At 45.3% G+C, this 16,745-nt stretch overlaps 1 protein-coding gene across 3 annotated transcripts in view; it reads left to right on the top strand.

Moving 5' to 3' along the window:
* The first annotated feature begins 1,919 nt into the window (after window positions 1-1,919).
* The window catches only part of AHRR (aryl hydrocarbon receptor repressor), an 89,597-nt gene continuing 74,771 nt past the window's right edge, over window positions 1,920-16,745 (top strand). For 2 of the 3 annotated variants that reach the window (XM_055705944.1, XM_055705947.1), the window contains exon 1: window positions 1,920-2,021. The gene's annotated coding sequence lies outside the window, so the exon portion shown is untranslated. Of the gene's footprint in view, window positions 2,022-2,356; window positions 2,497-16,745 lie in introns of those variants that run through there. The other variant, XM_055705946.1, reaches the window with a different exon arrangement.

The raw sequence follows: 16,745 nt of genomic DNA on the forward strand, positions 1-16,745 counted from the left end.
CCATCTTCATGCACAGGACAGGAGGGCTGGGGTCCGGACTTCCCCTCATCTTAAAGAACATGGGCAAAAGAGGGATGGAAGCTTATTATGCGGGTACATTTGTCAAAGTGAAGGCTCTCTGCTAAAAGCAAGACAAGAGCGGTCAAGCCAAAGACTTAACAGCGATCGTGAGGTCAGGCAGTGGGGCACTGCAGAGAGATACAGCTCTGAACAGCTGGGAAAGCTGGGAAGCCAGGCAAGTGCAACCATGCAGGCCACCCATGAAGCTGGTGCCACCCTCCTCACTGCTGTCCAGGGCGAGAGGGGAGAAGGGAAGGCTCAGGCACTCTTTCTAACACTCCTGTTCCTCGCCACTCCTTCCTCAGTAAATTCATGCCTAGGCAGTACATTTTCATTCTGTCTGTACCACAAGCAACCTAAGAGTAAAGCTTTGTACGGATAAAAGATCTATTAGATGATTCAGACTAGATGTAAGGAGGAAATTTTTTACAATGAGGGTGGTGAAACACTGGCACAGGTTGCCCAGAGAGGTGGCAGATGCCCCATTCCTGGAAACATCCAAGGTCAGGCTGGATGGGGCTCTGAGCAACCTGATCTAGCTGAAGATGGCCCTGCTCATTGCAGGGGGGTTGGACTGGGTGACATTTAAAGGTCCCTTCCAACCCAAACCATTCTGTGATTCTGTGATTAGCAAAAGGTGGAGTTCTTTGCTTTACTATACATTATTCCTGCCACCTGCTTTTTGATAATTGGGCTTTCCTAAAAGGATTGCCTGTGGATATAAAGCTCAGCCAGCTGGGGCCCGAGAAGCTGCAGCACTGCGGTGCAGGGTGCTGCTCTCCGAAGGGTGTTACCTGCCACAGCACCTGCATCTGAGGGGACGCTGCGGCAGGCCAAGGCTGCGGAGCAGTAGACAGTTCCTCCCCACAGCAACCACTCCCAGAAGTCTGCTGGAGTTTCACCGTTTGGATCCCCTTGCTAAGGACCGGCATCCCACCAGGGAGAGGGTTGTTTGTCGGTTTGTTACCTTGGACTTTCCGCATCAGCCTGCTCTGGTTTGGTCTGTCCTGTCCTGCCGCCTCCCGTGCGAGAGCCGCTTTAGGTACCTACCAAAACCAGCATCTAACATCACTTGCAAAAGGCCCCGCTGCTTGCCGGGGATCCCCTGCCACTTCCAGGACAAACCAGCAATCCGTTGGCAAAATGTTCCGGGGGAGGGCGGGGGTGTGTGAATGAGAGAAAACCTCCCAGCTGTTACTGCGCTTCCTGGCGAAGCCGGTAAATGCGGTGCTGCACCGCGGTGCCGGTGCGGTACGCAGCGATGTGCCTCTGCCCCGCACGGCGACAAGTGCAAAGAAACCGGCACCGGGCAGAGACCGGGGCAGGCGGCGGGGCAGTGTGGGGCAGGGGCAGCCCCCGCCGGAGGCGGCGATGCCGGGGGGGCTGAGGCGGCTCCAGGTAGCGCGGGGGCGGACGCGGACGCGCACGGTACTTTCTCCTTTCCAACTTGCGGGGAGCGCCGGGCCCGGCGGCGGCGCGGGCAGGTGCACGGCTCCGGGGGCAGCAGGGGGCCCGGCTCGGCCCCCCGGCCCGCGGCGGAGCGGCGGGCAGCTCCGGCGGAGGCGCGCGCTGAAGGTCCGCGGCCCCGTCCGGCGGCGCACGGTGGCCCGGTCCCCGCCGCGCCGGCCGCCGCCCGCCCCCGGCCGCCGGTGCCGCCGCGCCGCCGCAGCGCCCTCTGCCGCCGGCCAGGGGTGGCGGCGGCGGGCCGGGGATCGCGTGCGAGCGGAGAGCCGGCGGCTCGCCCTGTCACTCGGCCGCCAGCCCGCCACCTGAATCACGAGGAAGCGGCGGCCGAGCATCCTCCCCACCCCCGGCGCCCTCCGGGCCGCTCCCGCCGCCCGCTCCCGCACCGCCGCCCCGGCACCGCCGCCGCGCCTGGGCCGGCCGCTCCGCGCCGCGGCCGGGGGCTGCTCCTCGCCCGCAGAAACTTTGCACCCGCGGGTGGCGGCGGGGACCGTGCGGTAAGTCGTTGCATCCCCAGAGCTCGCGGCGGGCAGGCGAGGCTTCAGCCCGGGCTTTGCAGGGGGCCCGGGGGCCCGCCGGCTCCGGCCACCTCCCCTCCCCGGCCGCCCCCCCGCCCGCCCCGGGGTGTCGGGGCTCCCCACCGGCCGTTTCGGTGGCGGCGGGACCGCAGCCGCGCCGGACGCGCCCCGCAGCTGCCACCCGGGCGCCGGCGCCGGCCGCAGCTCCCAGGCGAGAGCGCCGGGAGGTACCGGGTGCCCGCTGGCCACGGGGTGATGCCCGGGGCGCTGCCTCGCTGTCCCCAGGGCTGTGAGCCGGGCGGCGAAGGGCTCAGCCGTGCCACCTTGGCCACGTCTGGCTTCGCCCATCCTTGCCACTGATGCCTCGAGAGACATGCCGAGGGGAAAGCAAGTGACATAAAGTTTCACGTCGCCTCCTCCGAGCCCCAAGTGCGGTCGCTTGGCGCTGGACAGGGTGAGTATCCTTTGGGGTCAGGCAGCGCTTCCCCTGAAGACCTTCATTTTCAGCGGTTTCTAACTTCAGAGGTACAAATTCTTGTTGCGTTTCGGTTTGACACAGCAAAGGGGGAGAAATCAGTGAGGGAAGGGCAAAGCATGTGTATGGGCTCTGCCGCTTTTTCTGACTTTGCTTTACTTTGTTTAGTAAACAAGAATTTTGTATGTCTTCGGGTGAAGCTGTAGTTTTATGTCTTTATTAAAGAATAATATAAATAGCATAAATCCAAATTCTATCACATAAAAAACTTCTTTCTTTTTCTGAAGACGGGCACAAACAATGTTTGTGCGTCATTAGTGAGTTTCTAGGAGATAGACTCTGAAGACCGAAAAAAAAAAAAAAAAGAAAAAGAAACAAAAACCACCAGAAAACCCCAAGAATATGCTTGACGTTGTTTGGTAGTTGGAGGTTTCAAAAAGACGACCGGGACTGGATTTAAATAAAACTGAATGATCTGGTTGGGCTCAGAAGTAGTCTGTTGAGAAGAATGTTGATGCACATATGTTTGCAGTAGATAAAATAAAACAGTTCTCCTTTATGAACCGTAGAGAGTGTTATTATCCAGGGCTAAGACTAAATCGTTGCATTTAAGCGAGAGACTTAATGACTGACAAGATCGAATTCACTGGCAAGACACTCGGTTAATTTGCAACCAAGAGCAAGAATTTATTTCCTTGAAAAACAACGTACCTAATACCGCAGATATTAAGATCCAGAGTGAGTTACCGGTTAAGGTTTTGACAGTAACTTTAATGCTGTTGCTCCTGCCCGCACCCCTGAGCACAGGCTGAGGCAGTCCTCACTTTTCACTGCCGCATCCACCACATCTCTGTGTCACTATATATGTTTGTGACAACCTGTTTTTTTCTGTAGTTGACCGTAAAAGCGTGTTCGAGTGTTCTCTGGTCTTGAGGAGAGGACTGGGCTTTGAGGGGCTGCGTTGGGCTGGTCTGTGGACACCTCCAGCCTTGAGCTCTGGAAGCACAAGGCTCTGGAGTCCCCAGAGTGAAGGTGTTCCGAGGGGGACCGTTTCAGCAAAGAGTGGCAGGGACTGAACGCTCGTATGTGGAAAAGCTGGGTTGTTGTCGTTTCAGGATTTTCATTCCAAATGAGCTGTGGGAGGGGAAGGTATGTTATTACCTCAACTTCCCATCGATTCGGATTTCTGTCCAGGAATCGTAAGGAGGAAATGCATTGCTAGGCCCGCTTTGCAGCGCGGATGCTTACAAAAACCAGGCAGCCGCTTTAATATTGATTCGTCGGCTTCAGCGTGTAAACAGGTTTAAACTCCACCGTGGAGGATTTAGTAGTCAGAAATTATTTTACCATTAGATTTGCCTTTCTGTAGGTATATCTAAAAATGCAGTAAAGACACTTTTGGTATCAGGAACTGCCCATAAGTAGTTGAACTAGACTGAGAACTTGGTACAGCTTTTGCTGTCGTGTTTTCAAGGGGTTTGATTCAACCCAAGACCCCACTAAATGTGGGGGCTCTGCTGTTGAATAACCAAGGTCCGGTGCCAAATCTTTCTTTAATATTCCTGGTAATTACTGCTGACTCATGCTGACATGTGAGTTCAATTAGCCCCAACTGGAATGTAAAGGATGTGGGAGTGTCTCTTTGTGCCCAGAGACAGCTAGGACAAAGCAGATTTTGGAGGAAAATTTAAGGAATTGCCAAGTTTGGGTAGGAAGTGTCAGCCAGGATTTTTTTTTTCAGTAATGTTTGAATAACCAATAAAGCTGAGTCCCGGGAAGGGGGTGAATTTGGATAACATGGGCTTGTCTTCACTGTGGAGTAACTGGTGTCCTAACTCAGACATTGCTTCTAATTTGACTCATGTCCACACACAAACCCGTTTCTGAAGAGTGGTGATGTTTTCAATTTGAGTTGGCTTACCCATGAGGAATAAGCTATAGCTCAGATAACCACAATTCATCAACTGCTAACACGATCTGCCTGAATGACACAAGTGCGACTTTGCTGAGCTCCGGCTGCTCCCACTTGAACGGGGTTACCTGGACCGCAGGCAGTGCCCGCCTGCTTCCCTGGTATGGGCAAAGACATGGTCAAGGGGAGCCTTGTCAATGTGAATGTTCCCGCATAGTTACTGCCTAACTGCCCTGCTTGTGGCAGCTCACTGCTGGTGGTCACTGTCACCACATGGCCGTGGCAAGCAGGACAGGAGGACTTTGCAGCCATGCAGTGCTCACTGATGCTCAGAATGGGCCATCGCTGCAACAAGATGTGAAAAGCAAAAAATTGTCTTTGCTCCAGAAATTAATTTCCTGTCAGCTACCTGCTGGTATGAGAAGGTCAGTTATATGTCAGAGGTATATGCTAATATATATGTGAATAAATCTGGCTGTACTTGGCTAGCAGAAGCAAGAGCTGCAGCTCTGGGAGAAGCAGTTTTGTTGTTGGCCCTCTATGCAAATTGCTGCTAGCAAATGCAGACCAGGATTTCTACAAACATTTTGAGGTCAAAGCAAAGAAAGTGGATACAAGGGCAAATATGCAGCCTTAAGTGTACTGAGTAGATGCTTTCTTTACGAGGAAGAGGACCCTAAAGCAGACTCCTGTGTCTGCATGAAGAATGAAAATTTCAAGGTGCTTTCCAAGGAATTTGACTCAGTGTTAAGGACCAGCTGAACATCCTGAGACAGAAATGCTTTAGTAGTATGTCTCTGTCAGTCCGGAGCTCCCTGTTGGCAATTTTGGATTTCGTTCAACTTACCTTCAGAGTCATGATCTTTGAGGTTTCTGTAGCAGTTGTGGCTGTGTTGTGCTGTTGTCAACATAACAAATATGACATGGGTAACTGCAGAATTTGAATGGATGGTCTTCCGGGATTGCGCAGGTGGGGTGGACAAAATGATGCCAACATAATGCTAACTGGGATGCACCCCAAATACTCACGATCCCCCGAGGTCCGTAGGGCCGGTGTGTGATACCACCATTGCAGTGTAGACAAGGTAGGATCTGTTCACTCAAGTGCAATCCTCAGGTACGCAGGCACGCAGCTACAATTGCAAGAAACCCCAGCGTGTCTCTTTTACCTTTGTTTTTGAAACCTTATGCTGGATCTTACCCTTTCCCTCTGATAGGTGCCTTCTGGTATGCAGCAGCAGGGCAAGTGTAGGAAGATGGTGTAAAATTGTGCAAGACAGCAGTGCTTAGCAGCCTGTGTCAGTGGAACACCTTTAATACGAGTGTCTCTGAGCAAAGCATTTAGTCTACCCAGGTACCTGTCACATGATGAGATTGCTTTGGGCTGGGCTGTACTGTCTATGGTTTTGAATCAAGGCTGCATCTGTAGGCAATGAATAAATTTGCATGATGCAGTCTTATTAAGCTGGGGCTGCAAACCACGTTGTTTGTAATCATGTATTTGACCTGTCCTGTGACTGCAGCGGTGCCTGGTGCACCAGAGCTATGGCTCTGTATTCAACAGCAATCATTATGTCAATGCATTAAAGATATTAAATATTTATTCCTTACTCTTAAACTTGATTTGTATTGATGCTAAATGGTGGTCATTTTGGTAGGTTTAGCTTGTGGAAAACGTGCTAACAACATAAAATCAAATTTTGTTACTTGTTAGGACTGTAAAAATCCACGATTAGTGGATTTCTCCTTGTTCTGTTAACGCTGGAGCTGAGACAGAGTGAAGTTGAATACGTGGCAGTTTTGGGGTCATTGCCTTGCTTTCCCAGGAGCTGTTTGCTACATTTGGTAGTGTACTGATCCCTGGAAGTCATGATGCTGAGTAGCCTCTTGAACTTTTTCCTTTGCTGAAATTCCAAATATTATGCTCTCACCTCACAGTCAGGGCAGCATTGTTTGGAAAGTGGCTCTTCTTGGCCTCGTCTTTCACAGGGGTTTGCTTCTCCAAAATGTGTTTTTCTGATGTCTGAGCACTGCTGGTGCACTTGTCAGATTGAGTCTTCCTCTCCTTGCCCTCAAATGAGGAATCCTTCCACAAACACAGTGTCTTCTAGGGAAGCAAAATTTGCTGAGGTTGTTCTGTGGGCGAAGGATAAAGGTACTAGAGATTTTGGAGGGGTATGTTGGGAAGACTGTCATTCAGGTTGGGACTCTGCAGGGGTCGGTCAGAGCTGTTCCCGGTTTCATGAATGGTTTGAATGATGTGGGCATTCAGCCTGCAGAGGTCACCAAGCTGAAACAGGTTTCAGGCACCCTGGAAGATGAGAATCAAGTTCAGAGTGATTTTTGACAGTCACAACTTCCAGAAAACCAAGGAGGATGCGATTCTGTAAGGTTTTGTGCAAACGCTTACCTTCAGTCAGCAGTAAATCACATACGCAAACACAGCACGGAGAATAGCTGGCTAGGCAACACAAGCTGAGGCAAAAAGGATGTGGACATTTGGTGGATCACAAACTAAATATGAGTCAGTAGCATTGCACTGTTGTGAAAACAGTGTGTAAAAATGGGAGTGTAAAAATAGGAGTGTTTTTTCTAAGATAATGAATAATCTTTTCATGTTACTCGTAGGTCCTTAGCTGGAGTATTGTGATCATTTGAGAGCTTGAGAAAAAGTACAGACCAAATTAAGAGTCCAGAGGAAAGAGCAGGAATGATCAGATACCTAGAAAACATCACTTACAAGAAAAGATTAAAATAATTGTTTAGTCTAGAGATGGGAAGAGTAAAGGGGAAAAAGTTAAAAATCTTTAGAAATATAGGGTTAGCTGCAAAATTAATTGAGCTTAAACTGTTGTTTAAGTTCATTTCAGCTAGGGCAAGAAATTATGATAGAATCATATCTTACATCACAGTAAGGAAAATTTAGGTTAAGATGCTTGGGAAAAAAATTGTGATTTTAGTAATAGTTAAATGCTGGAATAAAATCTCTGGGGTACTCATAGAAACTATACTTCTTCAGTATAAGCAGCTTTTGGGAGTGGTTCAGCAGCTGTGTCATTACAGCTATGATGGCCTAAGCATGTAAAAGACTAGAAAGATGTGGCGCTTTTTTATTATATCAATTGATTTAGCTACAAAAAAAACCAGACAAGGCTTTCATGCTTGCAAGCCATTTCTCTGATCTGAAACCTCTGAATAGTTTTGGTACAGCTGCTTCTGTATGAAGCAGGGAAGGATGTTCTGTATGATCTCTTGAGGGTCCTTTCAGCCCCATTTGCAAAGATGAAATGATTAACAAAATCCTTCTGTCTTGGGATAGATGGGTGTTCAGGGACTGGGGAGGGAAACCATGCTATAAAAGCAGCTAAAAGAGCTCTCCCCTACCCTGCAAGTGGGGGTATTCCCTAAGATTTTCACTCAGTGAAAAATTACTGTTTATTGCTGCTTTTCAGGAGTAGGTGAGAATCAGTCAATGTTAAACTAGCTCCTTCATTAGTGTCAGGTGGTTTTGGATGGTAGCAATGCTTTATAACAAATTATACTGTGGTAGGATGTACCCATAAAACATTTGCTTTTTCATCTTAGAGACTAAAAAAAGTTCTGGGAGTTTTGAAGGCAAAAGATTAAATTTCCTTCCACGTCTTACACTGATTATATAAAGTGAAATACTTGCAGTCATTACTTGTTTATGAAAGTTTAATTTAATTAGTTTTTAAAAATCTAAAAATATATGATGAATAATTTAAGGAGTACATAGGAAATACTACTGCTGGGGTTAATAATGAGAATAAATCTTTATATATTGATTAGTATGGGGTAGTAACAGATATAAACAGAAGACAGAGTTGTACTGCAGACAACTTGCAAATGTATTTAAATGTATTTTTTCCTCTGGAGATGTGTCTTTAAAAGAGTAAAATTATTTGCAATAGAAAGTGCCAAAAATTGTCAAATAACAAACAAAAATGTAGATATGTCCATAGATCTCAGAAACAGAATAGGAATAGATATGTTATACTGTTTACAAAGGAGAAATTTGTGTTCCTGGGGAAGAAATCGTACACTTAATACAGCCATAGTTAATGACCTGCAGTAATACTTGAGTACGTATCCGAACCAAGGTGCTGGAGTAGTGCCTTGTCAGCACAGCAGACAAAACTAGCCAGCCTTTCAACCAGTATAACTTGTTTAGCTACATTTGTAATCTCAAAAATAATAGCTACATCAGGTTTTATTTTTACTTTTGTCTTCAGATTCTATTATCTGAAAGAACAGGAACTTTTAAGTTTTCATTCTGATTTTCATGTACTTCATGAAACTGAACACTTGCAAGAACTGAGCAAAATCTTGACAACTCGTACGCCAGCCTGGCTCTCGGTCTGCCTTTCTAAACTGTGACCTGCTTCTTTCAAATGCTGCAGTGTTTCTTACACTTGTAGCAAAAACATTTTAAAAGACTGAATTGCAGCGATAACAATAATAGCAATGTCAATTTAGGCATCAAGTTAACATAACTTGCTCAGTTCTAGGAGAAAATATTTCAAGTTACATTTCAATTTTTCTTTGCATTCCCATGTCAAGCTTTGAGGAAAACACCTTATTTTTGTCCTGAAAGTTTTTGGCTTTTTTTCTGTGGTTCTTCATATATCTAAGCTCTGCTGAACCTCTGTTATGGGAGTCTTGGCATTTCATCGTCTGCTTCTCCTTTTCTCTGACTGAATGTCACTGAGAAGGAGGAACACAGAAGAGCAAAGCCAGAAGAATGGGATTGCATCTTCCCAACAAGCTGATGTTACATCTAGGTTTATAAGGCATTTTTCTCCCTGCTCTCCCACTCCTACACACACACAGACGTTTCATAAGAAGTTTTATAATAATAAAGATGTCAGTCCCCATTTTGTTTGCCTTAGATCCAGTCCTTTTTTTTTTTTTTTTTTTTTCTCTTTTCTTGGGCAAAACGCTGTGCTGTGTTCTCCTGGTGTCACAGAGGCTCCTTTGAGGACACACTATGTCTCTGAGCCAGAGATGGCCACTTCTTTCTCTTTCCACACTGTCTCTAGTGATACAGAAATATATGAATATATGATACATATGCGACATATGTATCATATATATAAACATGAAAAACTAGATAGACGACATGTATGAGATGTCACATATTTTGACTTCTGTTCTGCGCTGGAGTGCAACTAAAACCTTTTAAGAAACCTTTTATGGACAAGAAGAGAGGAGTCAGGGAAATGAGAGAGCAATTATGGTGTGTTCAAAAAACTTGGAGCTGTGTCTTGGCCCACTTGCAGGAGGCGATCACCAGCTTACTGGCTACCATGAAGAGTCTCCCTGATTTGGGTAAGCAATCCTTTCCTGACAAAAATTCTATTTCAATTAGTTCCATTTTGGCTTTACAGTAGAAAACTCCTAAAAACAGTTCCTAGTATATCTCTCTTTGTCTGTCATCTGTTGAATCCTCTCATCTATCTGCAGCCTCCCTTTGTATAACTCGGAGTTTCTCATCACATTGTTAGTGTTTGCTCCAAAATTGCACCACACTTCTAGTTTGTCCTGGTGGATGTAGGGTGATAAATAGTCTTACTGAAGATCATTCATCTAGTATTCCAAAGAGAGTCCCAAAGCCCAGACAGCCAGCATCTGATGAAATGACAAGCAGAGTATTAAAACATAGGTGGTTGGGAGGGTAACACCAGGAATGCTAGTGAACTTAGAAGAGCGTTTGGAGGACCAGCGTAGCTTTGTAGTTCATAGTTGCATTTGCAACCTGTGGCTAGTTCTGTGACTCAGAGTGACATGTCTAGTTCACCCCATCGTGGTGGTGGATGGGTGCTGGAACATGTACAACCTTATGGTGGAACAGGGGAGTGGAGCAACACACAGTGGGGTGAGGATAAACCAACCCAAAATGCAGCCAATGCAAGGCCATGTGTGTCCTGTGAAAACAAATTGTTATTCTTTTATCTAAGGGTATTTATCCCTCACTTGCAACTGCAGAGTAGCGTAGACAAGTCAGTGAACTAGGCAAACCTGATAAACTATCAGCACAGAGCTAAATTGGGGCAGAAGTTATCTGAAAAGTTAAATACACACTAGATAAATATACTTAAGTTGTTAGCTTGTACTGAGCTGTCTTGCCAGCATGAAGCTGCTCCCAGAACCTGAACTAGCTATAGGTTGGAGACAGCTGAACTACGGCCCTGCCACACTACACATTCATGGCAGAAATATTTCATTGACCTATCTTACTGGTTTTATTCAAATTTGCTATGGAAATGATATTTAGGCTTTCATAGCATCTGCTTTTCATTCTCCAGAAGTTACTTCTTTTGACCTGTTAGTCTGGTACCAGGAAAATAACAGGGATATTGATCTCAAAGATGTAATGTTCCTGAGAATTTAAAGGTGAAACATGCTACACTAATATCTCTACTGAGGGCAAGATTGCGATGTGAGACTTAATGTCTTGTTAATCATCATGTAATCCATATGGGTCAGACAATACCTTAACTGCCCCAGCTGTAGCAAACTTTTCATCACTGCTCACACCTTACGGTGGAAAGGACAGTTCTGCTGCTGCGGCAGCCCCGTGTTGTCCTCAGATGATCTGTGGCAAAGACAGTAGAGAACCACAGTCAAGCTTGGTATAGAGATGCCACTCCACTAACTATAAAGTATTGTACCAGATTTATGGCCAATCTGATTTTTTCTGTGGGTTTTTTTTACATGCTATGGTCTGTATCCTTTCTGAAGTGACACAGTGCACATGTTAAAAGTTCTAAAACCAGCTTAATTTGTAAAACATGACTTAAAAAAAACCCCACCTCCATCTAAACTTTTTTAGAAGTTAGCTATTTACATCCTCAAGGCTCAAAAAAAGTGTCCTTGAACTTATTTTCAGGTTTTCTTATATAAACAAATAAAGAAAGGAGGGCTGATGAGATAATTTAGTCCCCAAATGAACTCATTTGCGAGGGAAGAATAGTGATTGAATTTATTGTTCTACTAAAGATTCCTGAAGAGTGTAGCTGCGTATCCACCCTGTAGCAAAGGGCTGCCATGTTTCAGAGTCTTGCACTTGCAAATTAGGAAACCTGGGAGTTAAAGATGAAATGTGAATTACTCAGCTATGTGGACAGGCACTAAACTTAATCTCATACTAAACCGAGAAATTGCGTATTTTGTTTCTATTGTCCTCATTCACCTTGTGGTCCCAGTTCCATACTACGCACTGTTCAAATCCCATGCAAACACGGTGCTATTAATTTTGTCACAGACAGTTCTGTGATAATTGTGACTCTAATATCTAAGTACATTGAAACCACTTAATTTAATCTTTTTCAATTAATCTTTATTATACTGCTGAGACGTATGGTCTTATTAGGAGAGATAAATCTGAAAGATGTATTCTCATTTATGCAATGCCAGGCACTCGGAAGGCGATTTTCCAGCAGGTGCAGCCTTTGGTGTCCGTTCCTTCAGAGAGCAGTTCTGAGCACCTTCAGCTGCAGCGCTGAGAGCTCATCACCATTGGAAATCAGACCAAGGCTCCCAGAAAACGAGGGCTGATGCCTCTGATGTCACGGGCTGTAATCGCGTGCCGTGCCTCACGCAGCCCTCATTCCTACACTCACGCAGCCCTCATTCCTACAGCCGCAGCACAGCCCTGATTCCTCCCCAAAGCTCCGTGAGCTGGGCAGGGTCTGCCTCCATCTGCTCACACTTCTCCCTCGAACGCAAGCAGTGATGGCAAAGGAGCACGCAGGAGACCTGGGTGGGAGACTCCAGCTGGGAGGCGCAGGCCACCCGATTTCTGGCAAAAATCCTGGATTTTTGACGGTTACTTTGAAGTCCTAGTGATAATTCAAAAGCAGTCGTCCCTTTCTGAGTGTTATGAGGCACAGCGTCTGTCTGCAGGTTTTAGGGATGCTGAGATTCAGGACCACAAGCAGCCTGCTTCTGTCCCCTCCCTGCCTCGCCTCGTCTGCCTCCCAGCCCTTCCCATGCCGACTCCTCATCCCATGCCTGGTGTTTGGAGTCCTTTGCTTCTGGGCGCAGCGGCTGGAGCAGGGAGAGCACACCAGGATGGGGAGGAACAGCGAGAGGGAAAGTCTGGCTCTGCCTTTGCTGCTCTGAGGGGAGGCATGTAAAGCGCATGGGGATGCATATGTGTAGTGCAGATGCCTGTAGGAGGAATGAAGGGGATGACGTGTGCTCAGCTCAGGCAGAAACTATAGATAACTGTCAGACCACCACAAGTCTCCTGAGCACATGCAAACTGTTTTTTGGTTCGGAAGCTCTGAATGTAGCAAAACTTGTACATATTTTCTTTAAAGGAAACTAAAGAAAGTTTATATATATATGCTATGTCAGACAACCTTAGCTGTGCTGGAACCCAACATATGATTCCCAGTACTTGCAGAACACCCTTTGTAAGTCAAGTGCTATATGCCTTTTTATTAGTCAATTAATATTTCTGGCAACTCTTCGGGTTTGTGAATTAACCTTCTTCCTTTTTCACTGGAGAGAAGATTGAGGCAGAAAAGTAAGTTATAGGGCCAGAAGGAGCCACCATGGTCTTGTTTTGATCTCATGTAAAACATGGACCATCAGATATCCTTAGAAAAATTCTGCGCCACAGAGGTCTGATAGTTTTCTTCAGAAAAAAAAAATCTTGATTAAAAAAAAGGCTCAGTGATGAAGAGGCCTCTATAGTCCTAGGTAAATTATTTTAATAGATATCCTCATTTATTTGTAATTTGAATTTAATTAGCCTCAAATTCTGTAAATTGGATCTTGCTAGAATTAGCTTGATCTCTGTCACGAAATGTTTGTTTCTTACATCATGTAGTTACTTACTGTGAGGAAATTCTCTGTTGCTGTTCTCCTTGATAACCCAGACAGTTTGAGCTCCTGGACTCTTACTGTGGGGCTCGTTTTCTCAAGCTTTAATCATTTTTGTGACTCTCTGCTCTGTTTTTTTTTTATTGAAGTGGGGCTGCTTCAGCTGGAAAGAGTACTGCATGCTGTTTGCAAAGATATATCCAAAGCCGTTATCATATTTTCTCTAAAACGTGGCCGTTCATCAGAGGCAAAGCATTTGGCAGAAACGTGCTAATCACAATTAATTTAGTGACAGCAGGAAGGTAGATTTCGATTTTGATGATTAGCCATTGCGAGTGGAAGTCTTTTTCCAGAGTTGCTCCTCCCAAGGTAGAAAGGCAACCCTGTGAAAAGCCAAGCTGTACTCCAGCACCATCCCCTGCTGGCTTTCCTGTTGAAGCTGTGCCACAGTTGTGTGGTGTGGTGGGGATGGGAATGGGAACGCAACTTCCTTACTCCCAGGCTGCCTCTTCGAATCCTGCACTGCTTTGAAGCTGTGGTTTGCACAGCCCTTTTAGGTAGTTCTGGCATTGAATGCATGGTATGTGACCACATTCGGGAAGGAAATTATTAATAAAATTTAATGAAAGGGGAGATGATCAGATAATATAATTTGACCTCCTACAGCTACCAAAGCTACCAAACTTTCTTTTATGAGTATGTCTGTGTTCAGCCCAACTGCTTCTATTTAATTTAAGCCTAACTTCTGTTAGGGTGAAGTGTACATTACAGAAAGACATCTAACAGTCATTTCAAGACAAAGAATCCATTAAATCCTTTGTAGCTTGCCCCACTGTTTAAATGCTCATGATGTTAGAGATCAATGCCTTATTTCTTACTTGGATGTATCTGGCTTCAGCTTCACTAAGTGCTTGCTATGTTTCAGATGAAAATAATTCAGCACCCGTATCTTCCCCATGAAAGTACTTCGCTTTACTCAAGTCACCAAATTCTTTTTTCTATGCAAAGCAGTTTCTTCAGCCTGCAAGTATTTCTTCTAGCTTCTTTCCTCACCCTTTCCAATTTCTGTCATTTGAAAAACACTTACATGGGAACTGTACACACTGTTCCAAGCATCAGTCTCATCGTATCTGTAAACAGAGGTAAAATCACTTCACTTAGGTCAGCAACTGCATTAGCTGCCTTTGCAGCAGCTCCTTCCTGGGAGCTCAGGGGATGAATTGTATTCATTTTTCACTCTGATCCCTAGTTCCTTTCAAGAATCACTGGCATTTCAGGATGCAGTCCCTATTCAGTAGCAATGACTTGCATACCATATTCTGAGATGCCAGTGTTTGCATTTGGCTGTATTAAAATGCATTGTGGATAAACAGAATCAGCCTACAGGGCACTCCAGATTGCTCCATTTCACTGTCTTCAGCATTATTTACCAGTCTTCTAAATTTTTATAACTTTGCAAATGTTATCACCAATGGCTTTGTATTGAACCTTGTTGCCTGTCAAGATCTTTATAAAAACCTTTATATTTAGCAGTGATTTTTCTAGAATTACTCTTTTTTTTTTATCATCACTTGACAAGTTCTTTACTTACAGAAGCTCTGCACTACCATATTTCGTTGTGGCTTTTTAAAATCAGAATGTTGTGCTGCTAAGTTAAATGAATTACTAATACAAGCGAATTCCAGCTAAAGGTGGTAACTTCTCAGTGAGCTAGTTTCACTCCAAAGAGCATGATATTCCATAGAACGCTGCTAAGTGATGTAATTCATCTTTCTGATCAGCTTTTCTGGTATTTTGCTTGGGATGGATGTCAGTCTTGCCATCCAGTGGTTAGCTGGACCATTATGTTTCCCTTCTCTGAAGATTGTCATATAGCAGCTGTCTTTCAGTCGCTTGGATTTCCCCAGTGTTCAGAGATTCCTTACGACTTAATGTCAGCAGTGATTAAAAGCGTCTGACATAAGAAAGTGAATGATCATGGTCCACATCTGCCCTTTCCCAGTAATTCTGTTCCTTTCAGTCCCAGTTCTCCTCCTCCTGCAGTTCCTCAGCCTTGTAAGCCCCCTCTTCTGCTGCTGGAGGGGTGGAAGGTTGCTGCTTTTAGGTTTATCTTTGTCCTCACTCAAAGACGGAGAGAGCATGTGAGGACTCTCATTCATGTTACAGAGAGAAAGAGCACAACTGTTCTGAGCAGCTGAGTGCCATCCCCCCCATTTTCTTCCTGTTTCCCATTCCCACGTGAGGCTGGTGGGCTGGCAGGGGCAGGAGCCCCCAGCCTCCTGCCGCAGTGGTGACGGGCTGTTCTGCCCCAGCGGTGCAAAGCAGAACTCACAGATGATCAGAAGAGGGCACAGTCCAGATGGGACCATGAATGTGTGCTCTTCGCCAATTTCTAAAAGAAATGCTTTCTTGGGGTATGGTTCTGTGCAGCTCAACAATTTCAAGTGCTATTTTCAACCATATTTTTAGGACCATTAGCTATGGTTCTTCTGATTTTGTCTTTATTCCCCTATGCAGAGGAATGAAGGCAGTGGGTTGATCGGCATTGATAACATGCAGCTGTGGCCTTGCTACGTAGGCAGTGGGTTGATTGACATAGATGATGTGCGGCTGTAGCTCGTTCCTGCAAAGTGGTTAAATAGCTCTGAGGACTGGGGGGATAGGTGGGGTAGTGTGGTCTTGCCTCTGGAGGAAGGAGAAATAGTCCAGGCAGTTGAATCTGACTGATGGTAAAAACTTTGTTGTAGCCTATTAGTTTGTGCTAAAACAACTGGTGCCCAACATAGCTGAGACAAGTGGGAGAACCTGTGGCCCATAACAGATGCTGTGAGAGGTGAGCTGTTGATGACTAATCAATATGGGCGTATTGAAATATTTGTTGTCATCTTACCTCAAATGGCAACTTTTGGTGCCTAGTGTAGATGGGGCCTAATTGATATGGGTGCAGAAGAAGAAAATTCTATGTTAATAATGCTTATAGATCTATTTGAAAAAAGAAGCATAAAGTATAACAAGAAGGCAATAAAAACTTTGCTAGGATGGTGCAAAGTAAATGATGTGTTAGTTACGCTGAAAAATGTCTCTAGTGTTCAGACATAGCAAAATGCTGGAAAAATACTTATTGAGGCTGCCTCAAGGGGGGATAAAATTGCAACAACATTGCTAACAACATGGAGATTAGTCTTAGACTTACTAGAACAATTAAAAGTGGACAGGGAGACAAATTCTGTATTTGCAATGCTTATGGATATATCTGAAAAAAGGGGTAAAATATGATAAAATGGCAGTAAGAATTCTGCTGGTATGGTGTAAAAGTATGATTTGCCAGTTACAGTGAAAAAGGTTTTCAGCATTCAGAAATGGCAAAGCATTGGAAAGGTATTTTTTGAGGCTGCCTTGAGGGGAGACAAAATTCTTACAGCCTCGTTAACAACATGGAGATTGATCATGGATTTTCTAGAGC

The sequence above is a fragment of the Falco cherrug genome, chromosome 3 (assembly GCF_023634085.1).
Source record: "Falco cherrug isolate bFalChe1 chromosome 3, bFalChe1.pri, whole genome shotgun sequence".
NCBI classification, from domain to species: Eukaryota; Metazoa; Chordata; class Aves; order Falconiformes; family Falconidae; genus Falco; species Falco cherrug.